This window comes from Podarcis melisellensis (genome assembly GCF_964234715.1).
Source record: "Podarcis melisellensis genome assembly, chromosome: 8".
Classification (NCBI taxonomy): Eukaryota; Metazoa; Chordata; class Lepidosauria; order Squamata; family Lacertidae; genus Podarcis; species Podarcis melisellensis.
Genome location: NC_138540.1, coordinates 67925638 through 67935664, shown reverse-complemented (window position 1 = coordinate 67935664; position 10027 = coordinate 67925638). Strand labels below are relative to the sequence as shown.

The 10027-nt window shown below is 48.9% G+C and overlaps 1 protein-coding gene across 2 annotated transcripts in view; it reads left to right on the top strand.

The window, feature by feature from the left end:
- Positions 1–1345: 1345 nt before the first annotated feature.
- The window catches only part of TMEM200B (transmembrane protein 200B), a 32655-nt gene continuing 23973 nt past the window's right edge, over positions 1346–10027 (top strand). For both annotated transcript variants that reach the window (XM_081921610.1, XM_081921611.1), the window contains exons 1-2: positions 1346–1454; positions 2677–2903. The gene's annotated coding sequence lies outside the window, so the exon portion shown is untranslated. The remainder of the gene's footprint in view (positions 1455–2676; positions 2904–10027) is intronic.

Sequence of the window (10027 nt, the reverse complement as noted above, 5' to 3'; positions counted from 1 at the left end):
CATTTAGTTTTTCACCAGAATCTGTAACTTTGGTAGCATGCAGAACACAATGCATTTAAAGTGCATGGCTTCCCACAAGGAATCTTGGGAGTTGTATTTAATCTCACAGAGCTACAATTCGCAGCAACCATAACAAATGAGGAGTGTTTTTGTGTGTGGAAGATATGTGTCTTAAATCAATGGCTACTAGCCATGATGGCGATGCCCAGTCAGAGTCTTCTGAATACCAGTATGCTCTTTCTTTCCAGTCCTGCTTCCCATAGGCATCTGATTGGCCACTGTGAGAACAGGATGCTGGCCTCCATGGGCCACTTGTCTGATGCAGCAGGGTTGTTCTTTACTCATGGTGTGCATCAGCCTTAAAGAAGCAGATTACACACCTCACATCACAGCTACCATAGGAGCCAACGGTTCTAGGGGCCGAGGGGGGTCTTTGCCCCCCCAAGTAAAATATTTGAGGGGGCTGCCCCCCTAAAGTTGATGGGCATTGTCATTCAAATAGTGTGCGTACACCGCATCATGTGATTGATTGTGTGGGGCGGAGAGTATTTTATTCAAATTGGCACCCCTGACAGCAACACTTTCCCCAGTTCCTTGCCCTTTTCGTAAGGGCAATTGAGGGCACCCACCTACCCACAGAGAATATTTCAGAATCATTTCCCTAGGCAAGGAGTTGACGCACCTTCTATTCAATCCCACTCTGAATTCAGCTGCTCCGACACGTGTGTGTGTGCGCGCGCGGGGGGGGGCGCAGCTCGGTTGATTCTCTGCCCCCGCCCCCTGTTTCTTCTTCGCCTTCTCCGTAACCCCTCCCCTCTTGGGCCACGAACTCTTTCCCTCTACCAAGTTTGAAGCGGGAACTGGGCTGGCAGGGAGCGAGCGAGGGAGCGACCTACCTTTTCCAGTTTCAGCCTTAGGGAAGGAGAGCGTCTCGCTCCGCGAATGAACGCAAGGCAAGAAAAGAGCGGGAGCAAATCTCTTCCAAGCGCGATCGCGAGCACGACAATTAGTGCTGAGTTCCGAGCAGAGTAACCCGATACGAGAGAGAGAGAGAGACTCCGGAGACAGAGCGTGTGCGTAAAAGCGCACGAGAGAAAGACTGCAGAAGGAGCCAAAGAACAAATAACGGACTTGGGCGCAACAGAAGCGGGATCTAGCAGAACGACGCAAAGGGAACCTCTTCTGGAGAGGGCAGAGAGGAGGCAGGTGGGCTGGGATCCAGCGGATCTGGCTGGGTCTCTGCGCCGCCTCTGCCTCTGCCTCTCTCTCTCTCCCCCTCCCCACGTGGCTGCTCCATTTTGCCCTGACTGCGCGAAGGCAGGAGGAGGGGGACCAAGGAGGAGGAGGAGGAGGCATCCACTGCGCTTGGGCCGCCGCGAAGGCGCCTTTGCGGGGGTGGGAAGAAGCCGGGAGCAGCTGCCGAGACTGTGGGGAGCCCGGCGGCGTGGCGCAAGGTAATGGGGGGAGCAAGGGAGAGTCCGCGCCGGGCGCTTCGTGCGTCCGCCCTCGGTTCCTGGGCTCGAACTTCCTTTGGCACCTCGTGGAGAGAGAGGGAGAGGAGCGGGCTGGGGCTTTGATGTGGGACGCGGTTTGGCGGAGCGAAGACGCGGCAAGGCTTGGCGACAGAGGAAGGGGGGCTGTTTTCGTGGGGAGGTGGGAGGGGGTGTCTTTGCCTCTTCCCGGCAACAGATCCTCCAGGCTGGGGAAACTCCTCCTGTTGGGGAGCGACCCGCTTTGTGCTTTGCCCGCTATCCCATTATAAAAGGAGTAATAATGTTCATAATATGACCATATAAGCCCCAGAGAGAGAGAGAGAACTTCGTAGGAAACTGGCTTTTGCGGAGTCAAACCATTGCGCTGCCCAGCTCAATATCCTCCACGAGGGCTCTCCTGGGTTTCAGGCGGAAGCCTCCCCACCCCCTCCGACCCTACATGCAGATGCCGGGGATCGAACCCAGGAGCTTCTGCATGCGCAGCAGATGTCCGGCCGCTGACTTGCGGCCCTTTCCCCTTAATTTGCACGTGGGCCCCGTGGAACTGACGTGTAGATGTGTGCATGTATGTGTGTGTGTGTGTGTGTGTGTGTGTGTGTGTGAGAGAGAGAGAGAGAGAGAGAGAGAGACCACTTGGATACAAAACCACTGCTCCCAGTAAATCTCCGTGGATCAAGCCCTCTACCATTCCACACCCCCCCCCCGCAAAAAAGATGAAACAGGAATGCCCAACCAGGGAGGAGTGAACTTTTCTCCCCCCCCCAAACAGTCAGCAACACCCCCCACTCCATCAGGGGGTTGTGTGTTGTTACACAGGCAGAGATATAAGAGGAACCTTTGCTCATATAAGGTAAGCCAGAGGTCCCCATACATTTAAAACCCACTTAGCGTACATTTAATGCACATGACTTCACTCAAAGAAACCTAGGAACTGTAGTTTCTCCCCCCCTCACAATTCCTAGCACCCTTTATTAGACTACAGTTCCCGGGATTCTTTTTGGGGAGAGGTGCTTTAAATGTGCGTCAAAATGTGCTTTAGATATATGGTGTGGATGGACTTAATTTTCATATGCATCCTTTTGGTTTTTCTTGCTGTTTTGTGCCCAGCCAAACAAACAAACAAAACCAGAAACTAGTCTGTGAGAAACTCACAGAGGTTTTCTTCTTTCCCCCCACTTCCAAGCTCACCTTTGCAAAGAGTCTGTGCCTGCAGCCTGCTCCCTCCCCCTTCCTGACATGTTTCTCTTCGGATGGCTCAGGAAGAACCAGCAAGCTGGGATGCTCCACTTCTGAGCTCCTCTCTCTTCCTCCATCCTCTACGGGAGAGCAGAGCCAGGTGCCGCTGGGGGAATAAGCCAAAGGCAAGGCGATCAGCCCACACACTTGAAGCAATGCGGTGGTGGACGAACGGTAGGTGGCTCTTTCAAGTTGATTCCCCTGTGGGCTGGGGTAGGTGGGTTGCGTTGCCGTTCGGGGGTGCAGCATCTCCGAAACGGGTGTCGGGGGCATGCAAGATGTTTGGATGCATTTGTTAGAAAGGGAACATTTTATACTTAGAGGGTGTTAAACTCTGCACTTAATGTTCTTGCGGGGGGGGCGCTCTTTCTTTAAATGGTAAGGTGTATTAATTACTCTGCTTACTTCAGAAGCTAGTAAGGCAACCCTACTGTGTTGGGGGGGGTTTTGGGGAGCGGGGCTGCTTGGGGGGGGCAGCTTTTTATGCTGCCTGCAATGCCTAGCCTGATGGCACCGCTGCCTGAATTCACTCGCAGAAAGCTTCAAATCTCTCCTTGGACAGCCCCAAAATGACATTCCTAGAAGTGTTATAAGGGCGGGGGGGGGGTGACCCAAAGAGACCTGAAAATGGTTGAAGTTCTTGTCTGAACACAACACTGAGCTAGGCATTTATGCCAGACTCAATGCAGACTCTTGCTTTCTCAACTGCTGTGCCTCAGATTGGCCAGAGGGCTAAAGTCAGACAGTTGGGGCTCCCCCCCCAGCTGTTTCCTTCGTTGATCTAGGGATCCTTGGGGCAGTTCAGGAGAGGGGTGGGTTCAGGAAGAGAAGGAACATCCGTTGTTTGAAGCCCAAAGCTTAAAGCTCTTGAAGGAAGACTGGGGGTGGAAGCATGTCCATAAATCTAGATTCTTGGCGCGGTGACAAAATCATAATAATAATAAAAAACAACCCTCCCGGGTTTTATAGGACTGGTGGGGCTGCAGAAGTGCCTGTAGCATTTCATTGTTTTTTAATCGAGGAGGCGGCTGTGTGCCTGAGCATGGCTATGTGCAGGGAGGGAGAGAGGGAGGGAGGGAGAGAAGCCCCTTGGCAGGTATCCATCCACTGTTGATAAAAAGAGATTTAAACGCAAGGAGACAGGCTTTACAGCCCGAGAGAGAGAGAGAGAGAGAGAGAGAGAGAGAGAGAGAGAGGAGAGATGCAGTGGGGTGAGAGTTCAAGACAGTGTCAGGCAATATCCTAGTAAAACTAGCTGGATTCATAATTTCTCCTCTGGGGAAGGGCCATAGCTGAGTGATAGAGCATCTGATTTGCATGCAGGAGGTCTCAGGTTCAGTTCCTGGGGCTGGGACTGTCTCTTGTCTGAAACCCCAGAGAGCTGCTGCCAGTCACTGTAGAATAGATCATGCTGAGCTAGATAGACGAATGTCCGACCCCAGTTAGAAATTAGCCAGGTGCCAGGCGCGTTTTTCAACTGGCACGGGTCCATTGTGACCACTTGGAGATCTCTGGATGCCAGGATGGCGACCAATGTAGCCAGTGATCAGGAACGATGGGAGCTATAGTCCAAAACGTATGGAGGGCGCCAGGTTGGGGGAGGATTATCTGAGCTGCTGTTGTCAATTCTGACTGGCAGGAGTTCTCCAGATCCACTGGCAGAGAAGTCTTTCCCAAGTTATCTGATATCATTTTTTTAATTGGAGATGCTGTGACTTGAGCCTAGGGCTTTGCAAAGCATGTCCTGTGCCAATGAGCTGACTCTCAAGTGAGCATAGAATTGCAGCCTTAATTACACAGGGTGGGATTCAGTTAGGTGTTACTCAAAGTAGACCCACTGCAATTAATGGACCTAACAGAGCTATGCCCATGAATTTCCATGGTTCTGCTATGAATCACACTTCATTGAATTCCACACATACCTTAAAAGATCCATAGATGTCAAATATCCCCATTCACTTGGCACATACTCACCTTGCTGCAATAACGTGACCTACTCTCTCCTGTTCTTTTACCATTGTTGGAAAAAAGTTATTAAGCACAAAAAACCCCTCTCTCCTCCCTTTGTTGCAACCTTTCCTGTATAGAGTAGAGGATGATTTTCAATAGCTAACGGGGGATCAACATTTACGGTGCAATTCTGTATAATTGAGTTCAATGGGGCTTACTCCCTGGTAAGAAGTCTCTTCCCACAGTTTTGTTTAAGGAAACTCTCCCCCCCCCATGGGGATTTTAGGCTGTGATGCAGAAAACCCCCACCTCATTTCAGAAGACTTTTTCTTTAGCAGTTGCTTAATCAGAGCTCCCAAACTGTGCTTTAGACTCCTCTTATTAATGTGTGTGATGCAAAACATGGATGAGCAGCGTGGAGGGAAATGGTTATAAAACCTCTTGAGAGATTATCTAGAACTCAAATTATGACTCAAGCCTTTCCCCACTGTTTATTGCACAGCAGAAATTATTATCGTTATGCTTCCATCAATGTAACATTCATTTGCAAACGTGAAAAGCAAAAAGCCACCTTAGCTCCATGCAGAGCACACACGTTATATTGAAAGGTTTAGTCCCTGGCATATCCAGCTAAGGCTGAGAAAGGTCCCTGTGTCAGATTCCCTGGAGAGCAGCTGCCAGTCAGTGTAGAACGTGCTGGGTGAGATGGACCAGCTATCTGACTTGATAGTTTTCTGCATTTGTATGATGCTCTTCAAATACATTCGTAATTTTCAGCTCTCACTTTAAGCAGTGCTGGTCCAAACTAAAAGTGGAGTTTCAAGAACATGTTGATGCCCCATCAAAGGACAATTTCTTTTTTTTCAGGGGAAGGCAAAGGAATCCCAAAATGGAGTGGTGGGACAGAATGTGTCCATGCAACACAGCAAGGCAGTGGATGTTTCCCTCGTGGCATCCGTTCTATCAGACTGCAGAGTAGGGGGAGAGAAGGAAGGCAGGACTATTATTCCATTGGCTCTGCTGAGAGACCATCTACTGCCTTGGGTTCTACCTCAGCCTAGTGGTAGCATCCATTCCATAAGGCTGCAGAGCAGAGAGAAGCAGGGCTATTCCGTTGGCTCTGCAAAGAGACCATCTGCTGCCTTTGACTCTGCACCCAAAAAATGTCCCGTAGCAGCAGCCATTCCATCAGGCTACCTAAATTGTTTCCTAGTTGTTACGAGAACGGTAACTTTCAGAACTTGTGCCTGCCTTTTTCCTTCTCCTTCTCCATCCCTGTTTCCTTTTGTGTTACGTCCTTTAGATTCTAAGCTTGAGGACGAAGGCTGTGTGACTTTGCAAGTCCCCCTGGGAGTCTTTTTGCCTGAAGGGTAGGATAAAAATGCTTGTTGTCAAGGGAGCCTGTCTGCCATCCTAAAGGGGACCTTCCTTCCCACTTAAACATACATTCAAAGTAAGGGCAAAGGATTGGCATTGTTTGCTCTCATTGACATTGCCCTATAGCCGGACCTGATTGGCTCTGCGACACCGTGGTGCCATCGTGTTCACTGTGTGATCCCTAATTGGTTGGGATCGCAGCAAAAAAGGAGAAAGCCTTTACAAATGGCACAGAAACAGCAGCATGGCATGAATCCCTAGTTGGAAGACTACTGCAGTATTTCAGTAAAAATGAGATATGCCCCCTTGCGCCCATACTCTAGTGTAACAAAGTAATGGCATGTAATGGCAGTAATCCTATACACTCGCCCTGTTCATTCCCTTTCCCTTTCAGTGCTTTGCATAGGAACATAGGAAGCTGCCTTATATGGAGCTGTCAGACCATTGAGTCATCTTACTCATTACCTTTGACATTGACTGGCAGTGACTTTCTCAAACGTCAAGTGGGCTTTCCAACCCCGTCCTACTTGGAAGTGCTGGACCTAGGGCTCTCCCGCTGAACTATGACTCCTTGGTCTCCCTCGTGGCGTTTTCCAGATTGTAAGCTTCTTGGGGCAGGGATCTGACCACCTTGGAATAAGTCTCGAATTAGTTCTCTTCCTAAGACAGTCTGCATTAGCAGATGGCATTTCATCAGTCTGTGGTAATACCAAGTGCTTTGGTGGTTTGGCATGGCAATTAAAGGGAAATGCTGGGGAACAAATTGGCAACTGTTTCACTCTGAGGAACTCAGGCGACACACATGTAAGCCATTTGTTGAACTAGGAAGGCTGGGGAGTTCCATGGAGGAGCATTTAACATCATGCATTTAAAAAAAAGAAAAGAAATATGGATATGCCCAAGTGCAAAACATGTTGCTCTAGATTTCTGGCTTAATTATTAAGGATGGGAACCAGCTTCGCTTAAAGAATGCCAAAGTGCTGAGTAGAAATGCTTTGCAGGAGTTGGCCGCAGTGTGCTAAATGGTCCCACGGGTATGAGTCAGGGTATATTTTTACTTTTTTGCTTTCTGTTATCCAGAGATTCCAATTACAGTCGTATCTTGGTTGTCAAATGCCCTGGAACTTGGACGTTTTGACTCCCGATTGCCGCAAACCCGGAAGTGATTGTTCCGGTTTGCGAACGTTCTTTGGAACCCAAACATCTGATGGGGTCGGAGCTTCCTGCAGCCAATCTGAAGCTGCGCCTTGGTTTCCAAACATTTTGGAAGTCGAATGGACTTCTGGAATGGATTCCGCTTGACTTCCAAGGTATGACTTTATATATATATATATATATATATATATATATATATATATATATATATGCAGGTTTTGGTGTCCTCGGGTGTCTTCCCGTGTAAAAGTTGGGGTGTCTAGGCGACGTTTCGACGAGGTCTCACTCGTCATCTTCAGGCTGGTGCTTTCGGCTTCTTGTTACTGGATGCATTCCTGTACCCGTGAACCTGCATTCCTGTACCCGTGAAAATCTACGAAAGCAAATATATATATATATATATATATGCAGGTTTTGGTGTCCTCGGGTGTCTTCCCGTGTAAAAGTTGGGGTGTCTAGGCGACGTTTCGACGAGGTCTCACTCGTCATCTTCAGGCTGGTGCTTTCGGCTTCTTGTTACTGGAACAGAGCAGGATCTCAGTGTTTGAGTTCCTATAAATACTGTTGAGGGGGTGTGGTGTATAGCCTCCAATGTTCTGGGCAGAGAGGAAGTTCCCAGGCTAGTGTGCCTTTTCTTCTTTTGTTCCTTAATTACTTGAGGGATATCTTGAGTGATTTCTTGAGTGATATCCTGAGTACCACTTAGGTGGGTCACTCAAGATATCCCTCAAGTAATTAAGGAACAAAAGAAGAAAAGGCACACTAGCCTGGGAACTTCCTCTCTGCCCAGAACATTGGAGGCTATACACCACACCCCCTCAACAGTATTTATAGGAACTCAAACACTGAGATCCTGCTCTGTTCCAGTAACAAGAAGCCGAAAGCACCAGCCTGAAGATGACGAGTGAGACCTCGTCGAAACGTCGCCTAGACACCCCAACTTTTACACGGGAAGACACCCGAGGACACCAAAACCTGCATTCCTGTACCCGTGAAAATCTACGAAAGCAAATATATATATATATATATATATATATATATATATATATATATATATATAGAGTATCCAGATTTCTCAGGGGTCTCTTCCAATTCTAGAGTTCTATTATTTCCATGTGTCTCTCCTCCCCTCCTCTCACTGCATGTTGTCCCCTCCCTCACCGACAGTCTTAGTGAAACGTGATGTGGGTTTTCAGAACAGAGCTGTGGCTCCATGGTTGAGCATCTACTTTGCACATGGAAGGTCTCAGGTTCACCCCCCCAATATCTCAAAGTGGCGCTGGGAAAGTATCTTGCCTGAAACCCTGGAGAGCTGCTGACAGTCAGTGTAGGTCAGGCATAGGCAAACTCGGCCCTCCAGATGTTTTGGGACTACAACTCCCATCATCCCTAGCTAACAGGGCCAGTGGTCAGGGATGATGGGAATTGTAGTCTCAAAACATCTGGAGGACTGAGTTTGCCTATGCCTGGTGTAGGCAGTACTGAGCTAGATGGACCAGTGAGTCTGACCCTGTATCTGATGTGCCTAACATTTCTGATTTGGTATGTTTGAATGATGTGCTTCTTCTGGCTTTAAACCATCATCTTATCTACCACCCCACCTATTTACAGATTCATAGAATACATAGAACATGTATTTGTGTGGTGTATTTAAAATATTGCATCTAGCTACATTTTACTCAAGAGTAGACCCATTGAAATTAATGGACCTAAGTTAACCACACCCACTGATTTCAGTGGGTCTAGCACTGAAGGCAACCCTGTGCTTCCCAGAAAAGATAATTGCAACTCTGAAATGGGCTTTGCTTGTATCCATATAGGGTGTTGCAGGAATTAACGTTCTGAAACCACGTATTTCTCTGACCCGCATCGCTGTAGAGTAGGGCAGCAAGGGAGGAAAGGGCTCCTGCACCTTTAATAGTTGTGCAGGAAGAGGGGGTTTCTACAGACTGTCGTGTGGCCCTCCCCTTATGTCTAGCTGCCCTGCCATTCAGTGCAGGGAAAAGGGCCATGGCTCAGTGGCAGAGCATCAGTTTTGCAGGCCGAAGGTCCCAGGTTCAATTCCTGGCATCTTCAGGTAGGGATGGAAATGTCCCCCATCTGAAGCCCCAGAGAGCCGCTGCCAGCTTCTGCTGCCAGTATGGAGGGAGATGAGCCCATGGTCAGACTTTGGTGTGAGGTTGGATGAGGGTGAACAAACTGAAGCTTGATCGAGACAACACAGAGGTGTTCCTGGTGAGTCAAAAAGTCAGACAGGCTCTCCCTGAAAACTCCGGTTCGCTGTTTGGGTGTGTTCCTGGATTCAACCCTAAGGTTAGATGCCCAGGTTTTTTGGGGGGGTGGCAGCTGTACCCCTTTCTGAAGATGTCTGATCTGGCCATAGCGATGCACAGCTTAGTTACACCCTGTTTGGATAACTGTCATGTATTCTGCACGGAACGGCCTTTAGGAAGTGCTGGGGAATTTCAGCGGGTCCAAGATGCTGCTGCCAGATTGCTGACCAGAGCTGGTTATAGGGAGAACAGAAGCTCCTTGTCACAACAGTTCCACTGTTCATTTCAATGTGCTGGCTTTGACCTACTAAGCCCTCTACGGCTTGGGTCTAGGCTACCCAAAGAACCTTATCTCCCTGTATGAGCCTGCCTGAGCTTTGAGAACTTCTGAGGAGGCCTTTGTCTCAGTCTTGCCACCTTCACAGACAGGTTGGTAAGGACACAAGACAGGGCCTTCTCAGTGGCTGCTCCCAGATTAGGAATTTGCTTCCATGGAAAACTAGGCAGGCCCTCTCTCTGCTTTGCTTTCACCAGCAGGCAAAG